Source organism: Heterodontus francisci, chromosome 17 (genome assembly GCF_036365525.1).
Source record: "Heterodontus francisci isolate sHetFra1 chromosome 17, sHetFra1.hap1, whole genome shotgun sequence".
NCBI classification, from domain to species: domain Eukaryota; kingdom Metazoa; phylum Chordata; class Chondrichthyes; order Heterodontiformes; family Heterodontidae; genus Heterodontus; species Heterodontus francisci.
In genome coordinates, this window is record NC_090387.1 from 34767030 (window position 1) to 34779596 (window position 12567).

The window sequence follows — 12567 nt, forward strand, 5'->3', positions numbered from 1 at the left end:
AGTCACCTCCTCGAAAAATTCAATCAGTTAGTTAGACACAATCTCCTCCTGAAAAAGCCACGTTGACTATCCCTGATTAATCCTTGCCTCGCCAAGTGCAGATTAATCCTGCCCCTCAGAATTTTTTTCCAATAGTTTCCCTACCACTGATGTTAGACTCACGGGCCTATAATTACCTGGTTTAACCCTGCTACCCTTCTTGAATAATGGTACCACATTCGCTGTCCTCCAATCCTCTGGTACCTTTGCTGTGGCCAGAGAGGATTTGAAAATTTGCGTCAGAGCCCCTGCTATCTCCTCCCTTGCCTCACATAACAGCCTGGGATACATCTCATCTGGGCCTGGGGATTTATCCACTTTAAAGGCCGCTAAAACAGCTAATACTTCCTCCCTTTCAATGTTAATTTGTTCAAGTATCTCACAATCCCCCTCCCTGATCTCTACATCTACATCGTCCTTCTACATAGTGAGCACAGATGAAAAGTAATCATTTAAAACCTCACCTATGTCCTCCGGCTCCACACATAGATTGCCATTTTGGTACCTAATGGGCCCTACTCTTTCCCAGGTTATTCTCTTGCCCTTAATATACTTATAAAATGCTTTGGGATTTTCCTTTATCTTCCCCGCCAGTGTTTTTTCATGTCCCCTCTTCGCTCTCCTAATTACTTTAAGTATCCCCCTACACTTTCTATACTCCTCCAGGGCCTCTGCTGTTTTCAGCGCTCCGAATCTGCCATAAGCCTCCTTTTTTTCCCCTGATCCAATCCGCAATATCCCTCGACATCCAGGGTTCCCTGGACTTCTTGGTCCTACCCATCTCCTCTACGGGAACATGCTGGCCCTGAACTCACTATTTCCTTTTTGAATGACTCCAACTGGTCTGATGTATACTTTCCTACAAGTAGCTTCTCCCAGTCCACTTTGGCCAGATCCTGTTTTATCATATTGAAATCGGCCTTCCCCCAATTCAGTACTTTTATTTCCGGTCCCTCTTTGTCCTTTTCCATTGCTACGTTAAATCTTAGAGTTATGGTCACTATCCCCGAAATGCTCCCCCACTGACACTTCTACAACTTGTCCGGCTTCATTCCCTAGGATTAGGTCCAGTACTGCCCCTTCTCTTGTAGGACTTTCTACGTGCTGGCTCAAAAAGCTCTCCTGTATGCACTTTAGGAATTCTGCCCCCTTTAAGCCTTTTGCACTAAGACTAATGATAGGGGAAGTTGAAACCCCCTACTGTTATTACCCTATTATTTTTACACCTCTGAGATTTGCCTACATGTCTGCTCCTCTATCTCTCCCTGACTGTTTGGAGGCCTGTAGTACACTCCCAGCCAAGTGATTGCCCCCTTTTTGTTTTTAAGTTCTACCTCTATGGCCTCATTTGAGGAACCTTCGAAGATATCATCCCTCCTTACTGCAGTAACTGACTCTTTGACCAACAGTGCAATACCACCTCCTCTTTTACACCCTCCCCTGTCATACCTGAAGATTCTATACCCTGGAATATTGAGCTGCCAGTCCTGCCCTTCCCTCAACCAGGTCTCTGTGATAGCAATATCATATTCCCATGTGTTAATCAATGCCCTCAAATCATCTGCCTTACTGGTAAGACTCCTTGCTTTAAAATAGATGCAATTCGGCCTTGCATTGTTTGCTCGTGCCTTAATAGGTCTATATTTGCTCTGCCTTCCAGACTGACTCAGTTTCTCTTCTATATTTGACTGTGCATCCCCCTTACTGTACCTGCACTCTGTATCTCATTCCCCCTGTCAAATTAGTTTAAAGCCCCCCCCCCCCTCCCCCCAAACCAGCACTAGCAAACCTCCCAGCAAGGATGTTGGTCCCGTTCTGGTACAGGTCCCACCTTTGCCAGAAACAGATCCAGGGATCCAGGAAACTAAAGCCCTCCCTCCTGCACCATCTCTTCAGCCAAGCATTCATCTGCTCTAGCCTCCTATTCCTATACTCATTAGCACGTGGCACCAGTAGTAATCCAGAGATTACAACCTTTGAGGTCCTGCTTTTTAATCTGCTACCTAGCTCCCTAAATTCTTGTCGCTGGACCTCATCCCTCTTTCTACCTATGTCGTTGGTACCAATGTGTACCACGACCTCTGACTGTTCACCCTCCCCTTCAGAATGTCCTGCAGCCCTCCGTGACATCCTTGACCCTAGCACAGGGAGGCAACATACCATCCTGGAGTCACGTCTGCGGCCACAGAAACGCCTATCTGTACCCCTTACGATAGAATCCTCTATCACTATTGCCCTGCCACTCTTCTTCCTCCCCTCCGGTGCAGCTGAGCCACCCATGGTGCCATGAACTTGGTTCTTGCTGCTTTCCCCTGAGCCATCTCCCCCAAGAGTATCCAAAGTATATCTGTTAGAGGGGGGGGACGGCCACAGGGTACTCCTGCACTACCTGCCTTCCTCTACTCTTCCTAGTGGTCACCCATTCCCTTCCTTCCTTTGCAGCATTTGCCTGCGACGACCTCAGCATCGCAGATGCTCCACAGTGAATCCACCCGCAGCTCCAGCTCCGTAATGCGGTTAGCCAGTAGCTGCAGATGGATACACTTCCTGCACACATGGTCGTCAGGGACACTGGAAGTGTCCTTGATTTCCCGCAAAGCACAGGAGGAGCATATCACAGGCGAACTCTCCTGTCGTGACTTACCTTTAGATTACTTAGTTACTCCCTTTAATTAAAAAATACTAATTACGCTAGAGGCCTTGTTCTACTCCAAGCACTACCCACTACAATCTAAATTCCTTCATAAATTACACTAATTTTAAACAAACACACTTTAGTAGTACTAACTTTATCACTTATACGGTAGGTTTTGAGGTTTTTTCCAAAAAAAAACTTACCCTTTTTTAAAAACTATTTACAGGCAATAACAGCTACTACTTACCCAACCAATCACCTTGCAGCTTTCCTGTGATGTCACTGTTGACTTTTTTATCTTTTTTTCAAAACTCCACGGCTGGACTCCGCTCCCGGAAGGTAAGTGTCTAGACCGCGATCCTCGGGCTCTATTTATCCGCTCCTCTCCTGGTGCTCTCCCCTCAGGTCCAGTTCGCTCCCGGAAGGCAAGTGTCTAGGCCCAGATCCACGGGCTCTATTTATCCGCTCCTCCCTCAGCGTTCTCCCTTCAGGTCCGTTCCGCTCCACTCCCGGAAGGTAAGTATGCTTTATTAACCACTCTCTCAACCTGTCCTGCCACCTTCTATGACTTAGAACAAAGAACAGTACAGAACAGGAACAGGCCATTCGGCCCTCCAAGCCTGCGCCGATCTTGATGCCTGCCTAAACTAAAACCTTCTGCACTTCCGGGGACCGTATCCTTCGATTCCCTTCCTATTCATGTATTTGTCAAGATGCCTCTTAAATGTCGCTATCGTACCTGCTTCCACCACCTCCCCCGGCAGCAAGTTCCAGGCACTCACCACCCTCTGTGTAAAGAACATGTCTCGCACATCCCCTCTCACCTTAAACTTATGTCCCCTAGTAACTGACTTTTCCACCCTGGGAAAAAGCTTCTGACTATCCACTCTGTCCATGCCGCTCATAACTTTGTAAACCTCTATCATGTCGCCCTTATGACTTATGCACATATACATCCAGGACCCCTGCTCCTGCACCCGCTTTAGAATTGTATCCTTCATTTTATATTGGCTCTCCATGTTCTTCCAAACGAAATTAATTACTTCAGATTTCAGTGCATTGAACTTCATCAGCCACCTATCCACTCTGTCCACCAACTTATCCATGTCCTTTTGCAGTTCTCCACTATCTTCCTCAGTTTACAATGCTTCTGCAAACTTTGAAATTGTGCCCTGTACACCAAGGTCCAGGTCATTAATATACATCAAGAAAAGCAAGGGTCCCCCGGGAACTGCAATACAAACTTTCCTCCAGCCTCAAAAACATCCATTAACCATTACTCTTTATTTCCTGTCACTCAGCCAATTCTGCATCCATATTGCTACCAACCCTTTTATTCCATGAGCTATAACTTTGCTCACAAGTCTGTTGTGTGTCACTGTATCAAACGCCTTTTGAAATTCCATGTCCACCACATCAAAAGTATTGCCCTCATCAGCCCTCTGTTCCCTCCTCAAAAAACTCCAGCAGGTTAGTCAAACATGATTTTCCCTTAAGAAATCCAAGCTGGCTTTCTTTAATTAACCCCCATTTCTCCATGTGACTATTCATTTTGTCCCAGATTATTGTTTTTAGAAGTTTTCCCACCTCTGAAGTTAAACTAACTGACCTGCAGTTGCTGGACTAACCTTTACACCCTTTTTTGAACAAGGGTGTAAACGTTAGCAATTCTCCAGTTCTCTGGCACCAACCCAGAGTCTAAGCAAGACTGATAAATTATGGCCAGTGCCTCTGCGATTTCCACCCTCACTTCCCTCAGTATCCTTGGATGCATCTCATGTGGTCCTGGTGCTTTATTAACTTTAAATATAGACTGCCTAATAGGTCCTCCTCATCAATTTTAAACCCTTCTAGTGTCTGAATTACCTTCTCTTTCATCATTGCCAGGGTTGCATCTTCTTTCTTGGTAAAGACAGATGCAAAGTGCTCATTTAATACCTTAACTATGCCCTCTGCCTCCATGCATAAATCCCTTTATGGTCCCTAACTGGCCCAACTCCTTTTACTATTTATATGTCTATAGAAAACTTTGGGATTCCCTTTAATGTTAGCTGACAGTCTCTTTACTTCTCTTATTTGCTTTTTCACTTCCCATCTGGACCTTCTATATTCAGCCTGGTTCTCAATAGCATTTGCTACCTAGCATCTGTTTAGAAGCATACTTTTGTCATCCAGGGAGCTCTGGATTTGTTTACCCTACCTTTCCCCTTGGAGGGAACATACCTTGACTGTGCCCGAATTATCTCTTCTTTGAAGGTAGACCATTGTTCAGCTACCATTTATCCTGCCAACCTTTGACTCCAATTTATTCGCCCCAGCTCCGCTCTTAACCCACTGAAGTTGGCTTTCCCCCAGTTAATTATTCTCACTCTGGATCGTTCTTTGTCCTTTCCCATAGTCAGCCTAAACCTTATGATACAATGATCACTGTCCCCAAATGATACTTGATCCACTTATTTTATTGTATTTATTTTTTTTATTTAGAGGTACAGCACTGAAACAGGCCCTTCGGCCCACCGAGTCTGTGCCGACCATCAACCACCCATTTATACTAACCCTACACTAATCACATATTCCTGCCACGTCCCCACCTTCCCTATATTCCCCTACCACCTACCTATACTTGGAGCAATTTATAAAGGCCAATTTACCTATCAACCTGCAAGTCTTTGGCTGTGGGAGGAAACCGGAGCACCCGGCGAAAACCCATGCGGTCACAGGGAGAACTTGCAAACTCCGCACAGGCAGTACCCAGAATTGAACCCAGGTCACTGGAGCTGTGAGGCTGCGGTGCTAACCACTGCGCCACTTGGCCCACCTCATTCCCAAGAACCAGGTCTGGCAGTGCCTCCTTTCTCATTGGAATAGAAACATACTGTAGAAAATTTTCCTGAACACACACTAGGAACTCTTGCCCGTCACTGCCCTTTACACTACTACTATCCCAGTCTATGTTTGGATAATTAAAGTCCCCCATTATAACAATCCTATAATTCTTGCACCTCTCTGTAATTTCCTTCCCACTAGCCGGTGGCCTATAGACATCACCGAGCAATGTAACTGCACCTTATTTGTTCCTTAGCCAAACTGATTCTATCCTCGACCCCTCTGGGACATCCTTTTTCTCCAGCACTGCAGTGCTCTCCTTAATCAATACTGCCACCCCATACCCTTTTTCCCTTTGCTAGCGTTCCTGAACACATTGTATTCAGGAATATTCAATACCTGGCGTTGCCCTTCTTTGAACCAGGTCTCTGTTATAGTCACAACATCACATTTCCACGTGTTAATCTGCACCTATAACTCACTGAAGTGGGACCAGTAGCACTATACTTGTAGTTTATTTAGCATTAGGATAGGTTAACAGTCTTAGAAGAAAGACAAGAGCACTGTAGTTGTGGAGAACCAGGGCATGATGGGATGAGTGGCAATGGTTATGGGAAGCTGTACAACGCAGAAGTCTAAATGCCTTTACATCTGTGTTAACATGGTGTCCTTGAGATGAGATTATGGCTGCAGGTGCCACAGGATATTATAAACTGTGAAACACCACGCCACAACAATGGGGAGGAGACAACAGGGGGGGGAATGATTAGTGAGACAATAAACTTCAGTTTATTGATCAAGCTGCAGCTTTGGAATGTGTCAGGGTGATTGGGGGGTTAGTGTGGACTAATGAGTAACGGTTATTGTATTCCACAAATTTGTACTACAGACTCTGTTTCATTGAGATGCCTCTGGATGTTTCCCCAGACTCTTCTCCCTTGCATTGGTGCTTGCATAAACCTTTATTTACTTTAATCCCATGGACTTGAGACAAGTTTTTTTCTCCACAACACTCACCAATCTTATTAACAACATTCCTGACATTCAACACATACATGCACATTAACCTTGATTTAGACTTTATTACTTTCTCCCTTACCCTGACCCCACCTGATAACTTAAATAAAAGCAAAATACTGCGGATGCTGGAAATCTGAAACAAAAACAAGAAATGCTGGAATCACTCAGCAGGTCTGGCAGCATCTGTGGAAAGAGAAGCAGAGTTAACGTTTCGGGTCAGTTCCGAAGAAGGGTCACTGACCCGAAACGTTAACTCTGCTTCTCTTTCCACAGATGCTGCCAGGCCACCTGATAACTTACTATTCTCTACTCTAGTGCTATCTATCTCTCCCAGTATTCTGTGTACCTTGGTATTCCTCTATTTCCCCCTGGTTCCCACACCCCTGCCAAGTTACTTTAAACCCTCCCCAATAGCACTAGCAATTGCCCCGCAAGGAAATTTGTCCTAGCTCTGTTCAGCCTGTACAGGTCCCACCTTTTCCAGAACTGGTCCCAGTGTCCCAGGAACCTAAAGTCCTCCCTCCTACACCATATTTCTTGCTACACATTCATCTGCACTATCCTCCTATTTCTATACTCCATCTGTTTTTCAGAAAGAATAATTGGTCCTTTATGGTCTTTGTGTATTATATGTCAGTTTCATCATATTAAGAACTTGCAAAATTAAATGCTTCATATTGCCATTCACATAATTGTAAATGAATTATTTTAATTGCTTTGTGCTGTAACATCGCTTATTTGCTGCGTGTGTAGCTAAGCACAAAACTAATATAGTATGTAAACACTGCAAATAGGGTAATAAATGGTTAATTTTTGAGTTAATCAAATCTAAAGAAAGATCAAAATGTCTGCAGATTCATGATCATAACAGTTTGGAAATGGCTGTGAAACTATGGAAAGAGAATAATAATTTACATTGGACTCCTGGAAGTACTGTTGCATTGAGGAACATCACCAGACGAAAATCCCTCACACTCATTATCCCCCGTTTGTGTCTGCGCAAGGGGGAAATTGAGGGAAGAAGTTAGAATATTTTCCAACTGAATTTAAAGAGGTTGGACCTAGAATTATATGACTGATGGAGCTGAGACACAAAAATAGAGAAACCTATTCCAGACTCTGATCTAAGCTCATTACCCTCAACGGTTGCATCATTGCCCATGGTGTCCAAGATCGACATACATTTTAAAATCTCTACACAAAGGGAAATCATGCAATATAATACACCTTGTAGTTCTTGAAGAAACAGCAAATTAAATCTAAAATTAAATTCTTTACAAACACATTGTGATGGTCCTGCTCCTGACAATCCAAAGTTCAGCTACCACATTTTAAAACACTAAAACAAGTCATGAGGAATATTGAGGCTTCATCGACATTTTAATCGCTCACTTTAAAAATAAACATTAGTAACTTTAGTTGCCTCTTTCTTACCTGAGGATTTCCTTCCCAATGCAGCCTGCAAAAACCTGTTGGAGAAAGTATACACTGAGGAACAGAGTAGACACTCCAATCACGACAGGGAGCAAACTGCACTGTAAACCAAGCAGAAAGCTAGATTTCATCCTAGAAAAAGCATCTGCAGCTTTGATGACAAACTTCTTAAAATATTCTCCGGACAGCAGGCTTAAAACATGCAGGTCACATGTCACCACTGTCATACGTTAATTATGAATACCGTTTACTATAATTCCACCTCTAAAGTTTTCTTAAAAGATCAATATTGTAGTCACTTTCCTGACCAACTCATCAGCCAGTGCAGTTCTATCATTCCTACTGCCTTTAGGATGCTTTGGTTTTCGATAAATAGATGTATTGCTCACTCCAATGTATTTCTGTTTACACCTGTGAACAGTTGTTAATCTCAATGCTGCAGGGTGAGTAAACTACTGAAAATACTTTCCTTCATAAAAGAAAATAAAGTAAAACTGAGTTACACTTTTCCACCAAAAAACTGATAGCTATGTATTAAACTACATATTTTTGGTTTCATCAAGACATTGGTTAGAGTAAGTGATCAACATATGGTTTTAGGGTAGTGAACAAATTGAAAACCACAACTTTAAATAGTCTCCTGTATCTTTGTGTTCATAAGTAACAGTAAAGTAATGTGACACAAAACGAGTGAAGATCCCATCACTGGTAGTGTGATAGCAGAAAACATCACTAGGCTGGATCACTCAATATGGACGTGTAGATAGGTCCACCTGTAACTCGTAAAGACATCTGCCTCCTGTCACGTGGTTTATGCAGGAAGTGAAACATAAGAATCAGTAAATGAAAAGGACATAATTTTACTTTTAAAAAACACACCATAGTTATAAACTTGGAAACAATTGGACAGTATCTGCACCTTCAGGCATTTGCAAAGCTTAAATTCTATGCTCAAAGAATTATTTCTTCCAGCACAAGTAACAGAAAGAGAATGTGGCAAGGAAGCCACATTTCCGATGGAATCCCCACCCCAAAGGCAATGTGGCTGCAGTTGTTGACTCCTTTCCCAACCATCTCGAATACTGCATGCAGTTTTGGTCTCCTTATTTAAGGAAGGGTATAAATGCGTTGGAGGCAGTTTACTAGATGGTTTACTAGATTGATAACCTGGAAAGAGTGGGCTGTCTTATCAGGAAAGGTTGGACAGACTGGCCTGGTTTTCACTGGAGTTTAGAAGAGTGAGGGGAGCCTTGGTTGAAGTATATAAGATCCTGAACGGTCTTGGCAAGGTGGATGTGGAATAGATGTTTTCTCTTGTCGGTGAGTCCAGGACTAGGGGACACTGTTTTAAAATTAGGGGTCACCCTTTTAGGACAGTGATGAGGAGAAATTTTTCCTCTCAAGAGGGTTGTGCGACTTTGGAACTCTCTGCTTCAGAAGGTGGCAGAGGCAGGAGGGGCCATAAAATGTCTTTAAGGCAGAGGTAGATAGATTCTTGTTAGGCAAGGGAATCAAAGGTTATAGGGGTAGATGGCAGTGTGGAATTCGAATCACAAATAGATCTTGTTGAATAGCGGAGCAAACTAAAGGAGCCGAATAACCTACTTCTGCTCCTAATTCCTATGTTTGTATGTTCATGTCCCTTGCCAATCTGTAAGGAAACAAGGAGAGGGAGAGAGAGAAGCAAATAGAGTTATGGAGGGAGAGGCAAAAGACAGGAAGAAACAACAGGGAAGAAAGAAAAAGGAAAATGTTTTTTAAAAAAATGAGTAAGTGACCATCTGTGGGCAATGTCATAGGAAATCGACTATCTATAATTAAAATCCTTAAGTGTCTTTAGTTTGTCTCAGTTGTTATATCAGTCCATTGAAACCAATGGAGAACATGACTACCAACACTACTGTTATTTCATCCACAAGCAACATTGTAACTTACCTCTGTCTGACTTTTCATTGAAATAAATATTCTAACCTACCCTCCTTGCGTGCCACAGTAAGGATTCTACAATCTAGATTGCTTGAAGAGACGTGCTGTTGTTTATCATGTTCACAGGTTCCAGATCCCCTATAGAGGGCGCTGTGCTGCACCGGACTCCCAGTGACCATAAGCAGCTGTGCAAATAAAGCCCACAAAAAATATGTAGGCAGCTGTAAGCATAATCAACAGTGAGCATGTTCATTCACCATTGACCGCAAAATCAAGGCCATAACATTTCCTCCAACTAACCAAGAGCAAGGCCAAAGCAAATTCATTATATATTTCGTTATTCATTTAGGAAACGTGGGCGTCCCCACTGGCTATGCCAACATTTATTGCCCATTCCTAATTGCACTTGAGAAAGTGATGGCGAGCTGCCTTTAGAACCACTGCAGTCCTTTGCTGTTAAGAAGGGAGTTCCAGGATTTTGACCCAGCGACAGTGAAGGAATGGCGATATAGTTCCAGGTCAGAATGGTGTGTGGCTTGGAGGGGAACTTGCAGGTGGTGGTGTTCCCATGCATCTGCTGCCCTTGTCCTTCTAGGTGAAAGAGGTTGCAGGTTTGGAAGGTGCTGTCGAAGAAGCCTTGGTGAGTTGCTGCAGTCCATCTTGTAGATGGTACACACTGCTGCCACTGTGCATGGTGGTGGAGGGAGTGAATATTGAAGGTGGTAAACGGGGTGCCAATCAAGCGGGCTGCTTTGTCCTGGATGTTGTCGAGTTTCTTGAGTGTTGTTGGAGCTACACCCATCCAGGCAAGTGGATAGTATTTCATCACACGCCTGACTTGTGCCTTGTAGATGGTGGACAGGCTTCAGGGAGTCAAGTGGTGAGCTACTCACCGCAGAATTCCCAGCCTCTGATCTGCTCTTGTAACCACAGCATTTATGTGGCTGGTCCAGTTCAGTTTCTGGTCAATGGTGACCCCCAGGATGTTGATAGTTGATCAGCCCAAGCCTGGAGGTTGCCTAGGTCTTGCTGCATGTGGACACAGGCTGCTTCAGTATCTGAGAAGTCGTGAAAGGGGCTGAACACTGTGCAATCATCAGCGAACATCCCCACTTCTGACCTTATGATGGAGAGAAGGTCATTGATGAAGCAGCTGAAGATGGTTGGGCCTAGGACACTACCCTGAGGAACTTCTGCAGTAATGTCCTGGGACTGAGATAATTGACCTCCAACAACCACAACCATTTCCCCTTGTGCTAGGTAGGGCTCCAACCAGCGGAGAGTTTTCCCCCGATGCCCATTGACTCCAGTTTTGCTCGGTCAAATGCTGCCATGATGTCAAGGCAGTCATTCTCACCTCACCTCTGGAGTTCAGCTCTTTTGTCCATGTTTGGATCAAGGCTGTAATGAGGTCAGGAGCTGAGTGGCCCTGGCAGAACCTAAATTGAGCGTCACTGAGCAGGTTATTGCTGAGCAAGTGCCGTTTGACCGCACTGCTGCGCCCCCTTCCATCACTTTGCTGATGATCGGGAGTAGACTGATAGGGCAGTAATTCGCCGGGTTGGACTTGTCCTGCTTTTTGTGCACGGGACATAACTGGGCTATTTTCAACATTGCCGGGTAGATGCCAGTGTTATAGCTGTACTGAAACAGCTTGGTTAGGAGTGCGGCTAGTTCTGGAGCACAAGTCTTTAGCACTACTGCCGGAATGTTGTCAGGGCCCATAGTCTTTGCAGTATCCAGTGCCTTCAGCTGCTTCTTGATATCACGTGGAGTGAATTAGATTGGCTGAAGACTGGCATGTGTGATGCTGGGGACCTCAGGAAGAGGCCGAGACGCATCATCCACTCGGCACTTCTGGCTGAAGATGGATACAAATGCTTTAGCCTAGTCTTTTGCACCGATGTTCTGGGCTGCCCCATCATTGAGTATGGAGGTATTTGTGGAGCCTCCTCCTCCTGTTAGTTGTTTAATTGTCCACCACCATTCACAACTGGATGTGGCAGGACTGCAGAGCTTAGATCTGATCCACTGGCTGTGGGATCGCTTAACCCCGTCTATTGTATGCTGCTTCCGTTGTTTGGCACACAAGTAGTCCTGGGTTGTAGCTTCACCAGGTTGACACCTCATTTTTAGGTATGCCTGGTGCTGCTCCTGGAATGCTCTCCTGCATCGAAGCCCAGTTTTGCATTCCGAGATTTATTCGAAATCTATCCCGTTTTGCATGGTGGTAGTGCCACACAACATGATAGTGGGTACCCTCAGTGTGAAGAGGGGACTTTGTCTCCGCAAAAACTGTGTGGTGGTCACTCCGACTAATACAATTATGGACAGATGCATTTGAGACAGGTAGATTGGTGAGGACAAGGTCAAGTAGGTTTACTCTCTTGTTGGTTCCCTCACCACCTGCCGCAGACCCAGTCTAGCAGCTATATCCTTTAGGACTCAGCCAGCTCGGTCAGTAGTGGAGCTACCGAACCACTCTTAGAGATGGACATTGAATTCCCACACCCGAAGTACATTTTGTGCCTTACTACCCTCAGTGCTTCTTCCAATTAGTGTTCAACATGGAGAAGTACTAATTCATCAGCCGAGGTGGGGGCGGTAGGTGGTAATCAGCAGGAGGTTTCCTTACCCATGTTTGACCTGATTCCATGAGACTTCATGGGGTCCGGAGTTAATGTTGA

General features: G+C 44.5%; 1 protein-coding gene across 3 annotated transcripts in view; it reads right to left on the reverse strand.

The window, feature by feature from the left end:
• The window catches only part of ankrd11 (ankyrin repeat domain 11), a 356528-nt gene that overhangs the window by 80722 nt on the left and 263239 nt on the right, over positions 1-12567 (reverse strand). The gene's annotated exons all lie outside the window — the stretch shown is intronic.